At 39.6% G+C, this 13182-nt stretch overlaps 1 long non-coding RNA gene across 1 annotated transcript; it reads left to right on the top strand.

Moving 5' to 3' along the window:
• Positions 1-6710: 6710 nt before the first annotated feature.
• LOC134218103 (uncharacterized) lies at positions 6711-12764 on the top strand. The gene is made up of 2 exons (XR_009981255.1): positions 6711-6899; positions 10825-12764. It is a non-coding gene; the product is annotated as an uncharacterized LOC134218103 (long non-coding RNA).
• Positions 12765-13182: the final 418 nt, after the last annotated feature.

Below are 13182 nucleotides of genomic sequence, written 5' to 3'. Positions count from 1 at the left end.
AATTACGTCATCAGAAATTTTTTGTATTTTTGCCTTTCTTGTACCGAAAGGCTATAGGATTACTCCAAAAAAGGACTTTTGATACAAGGCCCGGAGACCCATAGACCGGCTCAGCTTGACAACCCGAGGTGATGCATGTACGTGTGTATGTATGTGTGTGTACATGTATGTGTGTGCGTGTATGTGTGTGTATGTGTACAAAATTTATAGATACACTATGTGGAACTTAGCATAACCCGATTTACCGTCCCATTGTTTGATATTTAACATTAGTTCGATCGGACATTGTATTTCGGAATTATTGAAAACCCCTTGAAAAAAAACTTCAAAATAAAAAAAAATATGTTTCATGGTGGCAATGCATAATAATTAATGGAAACACATGCAAAATGAAAGAAAAAATGCGATCTAGACCACCAAAGTGGTTTTTTGCCCTTTCTAATGTGATTTTTTCAATACAAGTGTTAATCCCGCCACGTCAAGATGTCCAGCTAGCTCCAACTTCTGCGTTACTGCCAACGCTGATAAATTAGTGCGACCGCACCCTTGCATCGTCGATTGAGACGAATTTCGCGCCAACTCGACCAGCGGTTGGCAGCACCATCTCAGAATCGAATGAAACTTGGTGGGCATAAAGATATGGTATTTCTAAGCCACTCTAAGCATACTTAGTTTTTCAAAAATTGTCAAGAGTAACATTTGATAAGGGCCTAATTTTTTTTCATTAATTTTTAAAAAATCGATGTAACTCTTAAATGACAAGACCTACAAAAAAGTGTTTTATGGCGGACTGTCGTGAAATTCCCTGAAGTTTTTTGGAAAAATATCCAAAAAATAAAAAACCGATTTCTACACTGAAAAAAATTAGTTTTAAAAATTAAAATCGATATTACAAAAAAAAACTCATCTCAGAAATCGATTAATTTTTTTCTGCAGATAGCTATTTCAACTATCTAACTTTTCTGGGAATAATGTTCCTGTGACATATTTAAGGAAAAAAAGTTTTTCTAACAAAAACTTTTTTCATGTCCATATTGAGTGAAAATTTATCAGCGTGTTTTATGCCTACAGCGCCAAATATAGGTCCAGCAGCCTATCATAAACCAACGACACATTTTGGACGTTTAAAAATTTGTTTAGGAAGCAATTTCTATAACATTAATGTGGACCAACATTATATTTTCCTAGATTTCTTATATCAATGTTACACACAAATTTACAAAATTGTGATGTTTGATGGACTATTGTAAATTTGTCTGAACTGTAAAATCTGAAACATAAAAGAGCGTTTCGTTCACCGAGAAAATAAATCAATGAATGTAAAGATTAAAATTGGTTTAGCAAAAAAAAAATACTCATTAATTTGTAAATTTACTCGAACAATTTGAAGACATTTGGGTCTTCATCTGAGTTGGAACATTGTTTAGCCAGGATTTTATTATGAGCGATTGGTATGAAATAATGAAACTTTTGTGTGCCAGTTATAGTTTTTGCTTTTTTGAATAGTTCATCAAACTCTTCTGCCATTGTTGAGTATTGCTCATTCGAGATATAACAGAAATGTAATTTATAGAGATATTTTTGTCTGATTGTGTAACTGCCCATTCGTACAACTCCCGAGAGTCTTAATAGTATTTCCATAATCTTTGGCAAGACTTGCTCGTTTTGCCATTCGTTTGAGAGAGCCACCAATAGCTTCGCAAGGGCCTTTTCCGTGCGATGTTGCAAAAAAGTGCCATTCTGCTTCTAAGCCATGTTTTGAATTGAAATTACACGTTAATTTCGTAACGCAAAAATTGACCATTTTCAACCCTCTCCTCCAACCCTCCTTCAAACTTTTTATATCAATCATTTTAAAATTGTGTATTGATTGTCACACTTATGTAATTCATGGATGTTCATTTAGGTAAGCAGAGTTTAGATTTAGTTAACAACTTCAGCAAAACCAAATTGTTAGTAGTGACCACGGCGTCCCCTTCTAGCTTTCAGAGGAAATCTCCCAAATTATCTTTAAATTTTTAACATTCAGATAATTTTAAATTTTTAACATTTTTAACATTATTTTAGATGGCTCGGAGATCCATAGTATTACATACCGACCGTCTATGATCGGCGAATTGAGGTGATGTCTGTGTTTTTGAGTGCACAAAATCTAACCCATTTTGCGGTACTTATCCTTATCCTTATTTGCTTCCAACTGGTTGCATTTAGTGGGAAATCCTGTTTCCTATTGAAGCATATTGTTTTGTATTGATAATTACATTTATCGGACAATGGACTCGAAAGAAATAAAGGCAAACATACTATTTTTTGTATAAAAAATTTAAATAGTCTAGCTATTTCATTGGCACCTATTCTCAATAATCAAGTTGCAATGCATCAAAACTGAATCGGACTATAGACTCAAAAGTTTTGGCAAAAATACAATTTTTCCATATTACACCAGAAAGTCACCGATACCGCTAGGTGGATTATTCAATGTTTTTCTCCAATAAATGCTGATTACACCACTGCAAATAAAATAAAACATACACGGAACCGCGAAACAACTCACTTTATGGTTCCTTTCACTCAAATCCGCCCTTGCGTGGAAGAAGCCAAAAATAAGTATAATGCGAAAAAATCCGGTGAGTACTTTGCCTTTACTCCCGTGTTGAATTTTCACCCACTATGAAGTTTCACCAACTCAAACTTATGTTATTTTCACCCACCCGAGACTATGGTGAAAACAACCCAAATTTGGCTTCTTCCACGGAACAGCACCCGTTGGGTCGATGCAGCTCTCTTTGTTTATAATAACATTCATGAGAGGGAGTGAACTTCGTACTCAAAGTTGAGTTCTTTAAACTTTTTTTTTAGGTTCTTTATTTTTTCTGTGTATGTTTTTTGTTATTTAATTACAAATTTGTTTTTTTTTTGTGGTTATACGATTATCCGGAGTGAAAATAAAATCGATACTCCGGATAATGGAGTCCGACCTGTATTACAATTAAATATCACTTCAATTTCGTTTCGGCAACATTTGCCCGTTTTCAAAGCAATTATTTTTTTTTTTTTTTTGGTAACTCAATTGCAGGGTGGCCACCGAACCGGGAAAAACGGGAAAAGCGGGAAAAAGACGGGAAATTGAAGTCACCGGGAAAAAAAGCGGGAAAAACCGGGAATTCAGGACATGTACCGGGAAAAAATAATATTCGTCAAATAACATTCAAAATTTTTTTCAATGATGTTGATATAAGGAGAAAAAAAAACTTTTCAATGTTTATTACTCAGTTGCATTCTGACTGAATTTAATTTCAGTACATGGTGTGTGATACCTAATTAAGTAGATTCCAAATCCAGTTTGTGTTGTCACTAGATCATTTTGATATCAATTTCTACTGACATATATCATGGATATTGTGTTACGAGGCAATTTTTTAATCTTTATTATTGTGAATTTTTATGTTTTAGAAATTCATCACGTAGTTACGAGGCAAGCTTAGAATCGAATATCGAAATTTTCATTCTTCTAAATGAAAGTATTCATCTTTAGGTTACTCTTCTAATCTCCAAGCTCGTTTTAAGAGGAAAATACTTCTATTATTATTTTAGCAATCTTCAATTGCACAGAATTCGAAACAAAAAATAAATAAGGTGAATAATATATATTTTGATACATCTTCAAGAGTTGTTTGGAATTATATTCAAAAATTCTACAAATAATTAAAAAAATTTCTTCGTGATTTGTTATATTTTGTTAAATTTTGAAGTATTAAAGTTTAGTATTTTTCCACAACTAACCTAATATAATATAAGGTTATGATGGTGAAAGATATTCTATAAGATATTTTTTTACTTATTTCTCGGAAAATAAAGAATAAGTTCCAAATCCTTGAAAATTGCAATATTTCAATATTCCAAGAACGTTCAAATTTCTTAATAATATATTCGAGATTTTAATTTAATGGATAGAAGACTGGAAAAAAACAAAATTCTAGAACTTAAAATGTAAAGCCGAATAAATTATGAATCGATTGTTTTGATTGCCCAAAATGTGCTTACATTTATTCAAAAAAACAAAATAATGATTTTGATCGGAAACAAAGATTTAAGTCTTCGGGTTAAATCTGTGTTCAAATTAATTGTTTTATAATTAAGCAAAAATTAAAAAAAAAACGATTGTACTATATGATACTACTAGCAGACCCGACGAACTTTGTTTCGCCTAAAATTGATTTAATCTCTGATTAGATCTCGGGTTATGTAGAAATTGGTGCTTCATTCGTATGGGACCCCCCCTTTCTAAAGCGGGGAGGGGTCTCGAACCATCTTAAGAACCTTCCCCGGCCCCAGAAACCCCTACATACAAATTTTCACGCTGATCGGTTCAGTAGTTTTCGAGTCTATAAGGTTCAGACAGACAGAAATTCATTTTTATGTATATAGAAGAAGAAGAAGAAGAAGAAGAAGAAGAAGAAGAAGAAGAAGAAGAAGAAGAAGAAGATAGAGATAGATTTTCACTGCTTTCTGTGAACATTATGCTCTAAGAAGAAAGAACCTTAATTGACTGGCATGCAATGTCAATTGGATCTGTCAAAAGCTTACGAAAGTTTCGTAGCCAACAAAAAAATACGACGGTTTTGCTACTAACAAAAGATTCAAACCATTTTCATCAGGTGCTAATGTGGTATTATCATATTGATTAAATGTCCACTTCATGGTCACGAGGCGCACAATTTCAATGTCTCTCTGATTTGATGCATTTCGCATAACACGTTGTTGGTAATTGAATGTATTTATTTCAAAAGTTCGTTATAAATTATCAGTTGCTATTATTACAAATTATAAAACTAAACTCCGATATGGTCAAAAAATAGAACACCTAGTTAAGGTCCAAAAACTCTTTTCCTATTTTTTTTTTCAAATTAAATAAAACCGGGAAAATTTGACAAAATTTATCGGGAAAAGCGGGAAAAAACCGGGAATTTGAAAATCGAATTTTAGTGGCCACCCTGAATTGTTTTTAAGTTACTTCGATACAAAAAGTCAAAGAAAATATAAACCCTTTTCAAATGTTGGTCCACAAAGATGTTAGATTATGCTAAATTGCTCCCTAAACAAATTTTTATACGTCCAAAATATGTCGTTGGTTTATGATAGGCTGCTGAACCTATATTTGGCGCTGTAGGCATAAAACACGCTGATAAATTTTCACTCAATATGGACATAGAAAAAGTTTTTGTTAGAATTTTTTTATTTTTAAAACTAATTTTTTTCAGTGTAGAAATCGGTTTTTTATTTTTTGGATATTTTTCCAAAAATCTTCAGGGAATTTCACGACAGTCCGCCATACAACACTATTTTGCAGGTCTTGTCATTTTAGAGTTACATCGATTTTCTACAAATCAATGGAAAAAAATTAGGCCCTTATCAAATGTTACTCTTGACAATTTTTGAAAAACAAAGTATGCAGAGTGGCTTAAAAATACCATATCTTTATGCCTACCAAGTTTCATTCGATTCTGAGATGGTGCTGCCAGCCCCATAGAATAGTTGGCGCGAAATTCGTCTTGAGTGAATGTCAATCACCAAATAGATGTTGATAACAGACAAAAGAGTAGATGCTTGAGCTGAACACAACAAGTGGCATATCTAAAAAGTATTTCTTAATCCTATAAGTTATATACAATTGTGCGTAGAACTCGTATAATCCAATCCGTAGAATACTGTGCGATTAAGGCAAATAGGTATTATTGAGAAACTCAAATATCTAACGTAGTTTAACATAGGGACGTTCCGATACTTCAAAATATCGATATTTGATTCTATACGATAATCGAATCAAAGTATCGATATCACCGATATATTGGAATGAAAATATCGATATATCGGAAAATCATATGATATTTCAAAAATGGAAATATTTAGAACATATTTGTTGTAGTTATTCAATTACTATCATACTACCGTATTACCCCTTTACAATTATTAGAAATTACTTTTTTTTCTATCACTTATTCCAATCTTATTCTAGAGAGTGCCAGTCCAACAATCATCGGCGGCGGCGTTCGTCGTAGCTTTAACCGGGAGCAGCGGCGTTTCCGGCATGAAACTGACCTCACTATTTTACGCTCGAAAAAATCAAAATAAAGTTTCGAAAAATTTAATGAAATTTCACTGACAATTTTTCTGTATTTCTCCTTGGTTTCTGATTCTTGACAACAGGAAATTCTCTCTTCAGAATTTCCATGTAAGTTTTTTGAAGTTTATTTTAATTTATAATATTCTTAACTAAAAAAGCAAACTCTTTCTACCTTTCACGAGGAATTATTCTTTTGTTTCACATGAAATCCCGAGTAGAAGAAAACAGCTCAATAACATCAAATGTTGATTAGATAGCAAATTAAGATATGGACATGATTCATATAGGAGATCGAAGATCAGACGACAATAGCAATATTTTGCACTAAAATACCATGAGGAGATCAATTTATACTACACCCAGGTTTTTTTTACACGGTTTGGTTTTAGTCGTTTAAGACCTTCAGCCAGGAACTAATAACCGGGACCTCGGAGTCCCGAAGAACCGATTTAAAATTCATGCAACCCATAATGAGCTGACGAGACCAGCACCGCCAGAGGCGCTAGTGTATTTTACTCACATTATGGTAAATTTATTTGAAAGTGTTTGCTGTGAGTTTTGACAGTTCCCTCACCTGTACGTTTTATTTACGTTTTCTGTACAAAGTGAAAACTGCGATACGGTGGATACGACGGATACGGCAAGGCTCGCCGATTTGAGCTTGAAATGCATCGGAAATGCAGAGCTGGCCACCGAATTGTGAATAAGGTGAAACTAAACATTCACCGGGACGAACATCTGCGGTGATGGGAAGTTACCGGAGCTACCAGAGAAGGTGAGTCTTAATCTTGTTATTTGGATCAAGGATCCTCGGTTGTTGTTTTTGCTTTTTTTGCTTTTCTCTTACCACTCCAAAATCAAACTTTTTATAAAAGGCTCGGAGACCCATGATGTTATAAACCAATCGCCGAACAAATGTCTATTTAAACGTGTGTGCATACGAAAACCGAAAAACATTTGCCATCTTTCCAAACAATAATTCTTATCCGGTTTTCTCGCAACAAGTTGCAGCCAAAAACCATTAACTATTGAAAGTAATCAAGATCGGTCATTGCATTATATGAAGAAAATTGTGTACTGTACTGATGCATATAATGCTGGTTGGTTGATTCGCTATAAGCGTTTGCAAAAGCCGTAGGGTAGACAATTATTTTTTATAAGTATCACATTAAGATGATTATTATTATTATTTCAGACTAAGGCCGACGTGGCCTGTGCGGTATGTAAGAGTCTTCTCCATTCGGCTCGGTCCATGGCAACACGTCGCCAGCCACGCAGTCTACGGAGGGTCCGCAAGTCATCTTCCACCTGATCGATCCACCTTGCCCGCTGCGCACCTCGCCTTCTTGTGCCCGTCGGATCGTTGTCGAGAACCATTTTCACCGGGTTATTGTCCGACATTCTGGCTACGTGCCCGGCCCACCGCAGTCGTCCGATTTTCGCGGTGTGAACGATGGATGGTTCTCCCAACAGCTGATGCAACTCGTGGTTCATTCGCCTCCTCCATGTACCGTCCGCCATCTGCACCCCACCATAGATGGTACGCAGCACTTTCCTTTCGAAGACGCCGAGTGCGCGTTGGTCCTCCACGAGCATCGTCCAGGTCTCGTGTCCGTAGAGGACTACCGGTCTAATGAGCGTTTTGTAGATGGTCAGTTTGGTACGGCGGCGAACTCTATTCGATCGAAGCGTCTTGCGGAGTCCAAAGTATGCACGATTTCCAGCCACTATACGCCTCCGAATTTCTCTGCTGGTATCATTTTCGGCAGTCACCAGTGAGCCCAAGTACACAAATTCTTCTACCACCTCGATTTCATCACCACCGATGCCAACTCGCGGTGGGTGGCTCACATTGTCTTCTCTTGAACCTCTTCCTATCATGTACTTCGTCTTCGACGTGTTGATGACTAGTCCGATCCGCTTGGCTTCCCTCTTCAGTCTGATGTAGGCTTCCTCCATCTTCTCAAAGTTACGTGCCATAATATCTATGTCGTCGGCGAAGCCAAATAGCTGGACGGACTTATTGAAAATTGTGCCACTCGTGTTAATCCCTGCTCTTCGTATTACCCTCCAAAGCGATGTTGAATAGCAGACACGAAAGACCATCACCTTGCCGTAACCCTCTGCGGGTTTCGAAGGGCTCGAGAATGCCCCTGAAACTCGAACTACGCACATCACCCGATCCATCGTCGCTTTGATCAACCGTGTCAGTTTATCCGGAAATCCGTTTTCGTGCATTAGCTGCCATAGCTGGTCCCGATCGATTGTATCATATGCGGCTTTGAAGTCGATGAATAGATGATGTGTGGGCACGTTGTATTCGCGGCACTTCTGCAGTACTTGGCGAATGGCGAACACCTGGTCCGTGGTGGAGCGTTCGCCCATAAAACCCGCCTGGTACTGCCCCACGAACTCCCTTGCAATTGGTGCTAGTCGACGGCATAAAATTTGGGAGAGTACCTTGTAGGCGGCGTTCAGCAATGTGATTGCGCGGTAGTTGCTACAATCCAGCTTATCGCCCTTTTGTAGATGGGACACACGACACCTTCCATCCACTCCTGCGGCAAAACTTCCTCCTCCCAAATCTTGGTAATGACCCAGTGCAGCGCTCTAGCCAGTGCCTCACCACCGTGTTTAAATAGCTCTCCTGGTAGTTGGTCAACCCCAGGGGCTTTGTTGTTCTTCAGCCGGCCAATCTCCTCCTGGATTTCCTGGAGATCCGGGGCCGGTAGAATTATGTCCTGCGCGCGTTCCCCAGGTCCATCACCATACCGCCATCTTCGTCTGCCACATCGCCATTCAGGTGCTCTTCGTAGTGCTGCTGCCACCTTTGGATCACCTCACGCTCGTTCGTAAGAAGGTTCCCGTTTATGTCCTTGCACATATCAGGCTGTGGCACGTGGCCCTTACGTGAACGGTTCAACTTCTCATAGAACTTTCGTGTGTTATTAGTGCGGTACAGTTGCTCCGTCTCTTCACGGTCTCGATCTTCCTGCTTACGCTTTTTCCTCCAGAAAATCGAGTTTTGTCTGTTCCGCGCCCGTTTATATCGTGCCTCATTCGCCCTCGTGCGGTGTTGCAGCAATCTCGCCCATGTTGCATTCTTCTCTTCCACTAACTGCTCACATTCATACCGTCATACCAGTCGTTTTTCGGATCCGGGGCACCGTGCCAAGTGCAGCGGTTGCGATGCTACCAATGGCGGATCGAATATCTCTCCAGCCATCTTCAAGAGACACTGCGTCTAGCTGCTCTTCCGTTGGGAGTGCCACTTCCAGCTGCTGCGCGTATTCTTGGGCTAGCCTACCGTCTTGTAGCCGCCCAATATTAAGCCGCGGCGTCCGACTTCGACGCGTGTTGTACACCGTCGAGAGTTTTGAGCGCAGGCAACCTGCAACGAGGTAGTGGTCGGATTCAATATTAGCACTGCAGTAAGTGCGGACGTTCGTGATGTCGGAGAAGAATTTACCGTCGATTAGAACGTGGTCGATTTGGTTTTCCGTTTCTTGGTTAGGTGATCTCCATGTGGCCTTGTGGATATTTTTGCGGGGAAAGAAGGTGCTTCGGACTACCATTCCGCGGGAGGCTGCGAAGTTTATGCATCGTTGGCCGTTGTCATTCGATACGGTGTGCAGACTATCCGGTCCGATGACCGGTCTATACATTTCTCCCTTCCTACCTGCGCGTTCATGTCACCGATGACGATTTTGACGTCCCGCAGTGGGCATCCATCGTATGTCTGCTCCAGCTGTGCGTAGAACGATTCTTTCTCGTCGTCGGGTCTCCCTTCGTGTGGGCAGTGCACGTTGATGATGCTATAGTTGAAGAAACGGCCTTTAATCCTCAGCTTGCACATCCTTGCGTTGATTGGCTGCCACCCAATCACGCGTTGGCGCATCTTTCCCAGCACTATGAAGCCGGTTCCCAGCTCGTTGGTGGTGCCACAGCTTTGGTAGAAGGTAGCCGCCCGATGCCCGCTTTTCCACACTTTCTGTCCTGTCCAGCAAATCTCCTGCAGCGCCACGACGTCGAAGTTGCGGGGATGTAATTCATCGTAGATCATCCTGTCGCAACCTGCGAAACCTAGCGACTTGCAGTTCCATGTTCCAAGCTTCCAATCGTGATCCTTTATTCGTCGCCCAGGTCTTTGCCGATTATATCGAGTCGCATTATCTCTTATATTGTTCGTAATTATTGGTTTTCCAGGCGGCTTATTGGGCCTGCGCAAACCTCCTGTCTCGCCGGAGGGCCGTCGTGTCAGGGCTGTTTAGCGTCCCACCTAACACCAGGACTTGGGCTTGTGCGCTTTGAGCGGCACACGGTCGCTTTGGCGGAGCCTACTTGCGGATACATGCAGCTTTTTATAGAGGTTTAACAGGGCCCACTGTCAAACCCCACCACATCCTAGGCAGGCGCCACAACTCGCAGATGGCCTGGGGAGGGATCGTCAAGCCCTTGGACATAGTCCCTGCTGCCCCTATTACATTAAGATGAAGCCAATCTATTTAATAGAGAAAGGTATCATTACCGCTAGGTGGATTAATCAGGGGTTTTCTTATCAAGTTTGAGCCAAAATTATAATATGTTAGGGCTTGTATTCGCGATTTTAAGAATCTACCCTCGCTAACACTAATGAATTACAAAATCTACCTTCGTACCTATCGATTTTGGAAGTTTCTTACATTTTACTTTTTTCGCAGCGATACCGTGTTCCAGTAATCCACTCTGGAGGAGTTAAGCTCCAATCTGATGAAGCAACCAATTCAAGTGCGAAGCCAAATTGAAATCGAGCGTTCTGGATGCAATTCAAAGGAAAACCGCAAGGAACCTACAGCCACGGTGAGATTGATGATGCGGAACAAGCAACTTCTCCATCAAGCACGGAGTTTTCAGCTAAAAATAATTTTGAGCGAGGCATGCGAGGCTTTCCAGCGATGTTGATCGAGGCATGTGGCGGCGGCCAAGGCAGGTGTCGACGTTAGTAAACTGACCTAGGCGAAGGCCGTAGTAAGCAGAGTATGGCTAGTCGATACGAGGACATCGCTTAATAAGCAGAATCGTTTCGGCAAATTGGACTGCCTTGAGAAGCCTACCAAAAATCTCCATCGCACTCCAAATAAGGCATATAACAGTTGTCTCTGCAGAAGCAGTTTACACCAATACGTCTTAGCTGTTTAATAAGCCCAATCAAAAAGCTTACCACCATACCCGTTACTGCAAGTCCTACCAAGGTCTTAGCTCGTCATCGTTTCCAAACTTTTGCCGAATCAGATACACCCTTCCTTCAATTGCCCTACAAGCCCCGCAGCCTGGCCGAACTGTTCAAGTGTATCGTCATAGTTTGTGCCACGTTCTACAACCACAAGGAGCAAATCACCTTCAAGAAACAAACTTGTACGAAAGCCATGCACAAATTAAAACCCTATTCCGAACATAAAGTCTACAAAACTCCAAATCTTCAATTACTGTTCAGCAATCTTCCGTCCGATGCTCTCGTAATACTGAATCCTTGACTGAATCTTAGGTTGCCCTCACCATTTCGTATCCCGAACCCTTGACCATAATCATCGAAGCGGCCTCTGGCGATCTACTTGGCGATTCTCATCAGCATGTGGGACCATTCAATGTCGCAAATCTGAAACAGAGAGTTAGAACAAATCCGATAATGTTGAACGATCATCGGTATATGGTCATTCGATGTCCACAACTTATTTCGCTACTGCTCCGTGAGTGTATTTTGAAATGTTCTATATTCTGCACGCAATATTACATTACATATGTCCGAAGTTCTGCGCACAATAATAAAAACACAGTTTACGAGCGTTTTAGCTTTGCTGCTAAAGGAGGCCATTTTTCGATGTTAGATATCGCGGTCCGGTCTAATAAATTTTCAGGTTGGTAATTTTCTCGACTTCCCTTCATTGTGGTCCTGAACGCAATGGAACGGAACGGCGACGGTGGGTTAACTGCTTAATCCTACCGTTATTGTCGCTGTTTCGTTCCATTGCGTTTGGGGATTTACCCTCATGATACATATACAAAATCAAGAAAGGCACTTCGGCTTACAAACCTCGCAGTAAATAACTGGGTGGATGCGGGGTCACTAGGTCGAATGGGAAATGGAGAATGAGAAGTGAGTAGTGCGAAGTGAGGAAAAAGTAAGAAGGAAGAAGAATGTAGGAAGAAGGAAAAAGGTAACAAGTAGAAAGAAAGAGAAAAAATGAAGTGAAGACATTCAAATATAAAGCTCAATATAATTTTCTTGAGGGAAAATGAATAAAAGATTTAAGAAAAAAGAAAGATGAAGGAAGAATGATAAAAGAAAGATGAAGGAAGGAGGAAGAAAGAAGAAGAAATAAGAATAAAGGAAATGGGGATCAGGAAGAAAAAAAAGGTTGCAGTAAGAAGAAAAAGTAATAAACAAAAAGGAAAATAAAGAAGGAAGAAGGAAGGAGTATGGAGGAAGATGGAAAAAGGAAGAAGAGAGAAGAAAGAAGCTTCCTTCCTTCTTGAAGAAGGAAAAAATAAGAAGAATGGAGAATGAAGGAAGGAAGGCGGAAGAGAGAAGGAAGAAAAAACAAATGGAGTATGACGAAACAAGAAAGACAAGGAAGAAGAAAGAATTAAGATAGCAGAAGGAGAAAGAAGAAAGTAGAAGGAATAAAGAAGAGGAAGATGGAAAAAGAAAGAAGGAAGCAAGAAGATGAGAAAAAGAAGAAAAAAGAAAAAAAGGGAAGAAGGAAGAAAAAAGAGGGAAGAAGGAAGAAGAAAGAGCGAAGTGTAGAGATCAGTACAATAATAAAAAAATATTGGAATAATAATATAGAAATTGAAATGTAGTTATTAGTAGTTTTTAGAACCGTATATGTATGTGAAAAAGTTAATTTCTTCGAATGAGTAATTATAATTGTCTTTTATTGGGAAAACGGATCTTCTTTGTTTCAAATTCAACCACAGGATTGGTGTTCTGTTGAGAATCACCTACCGATACACTCATCATCGTATCCTATTGGTCGTCGATGTTGGTTTTGTCTCCGGAGTAATCGGCCACCTCATAC

This window comes from Armigeres subalbatus, chromosome 2 (genome assembly GCF_024139115.2).
Source record: "Armigeres subalbatus isolate Guangzhou_Male chromosome 2, GZ_Asu_2, whole genome shotgun sequence".
NCBI classification, from domain to species: Eukaryota; Metazoa; Arthropoda; class Insecta; order Diptera; family Culicidae; genus Armigeres; species Armigeres subalbatus.
Note: the sequence above shows the minus strand (reverse complement) of the source record. Positions and strands in the feature narration are given on the sequence as shown.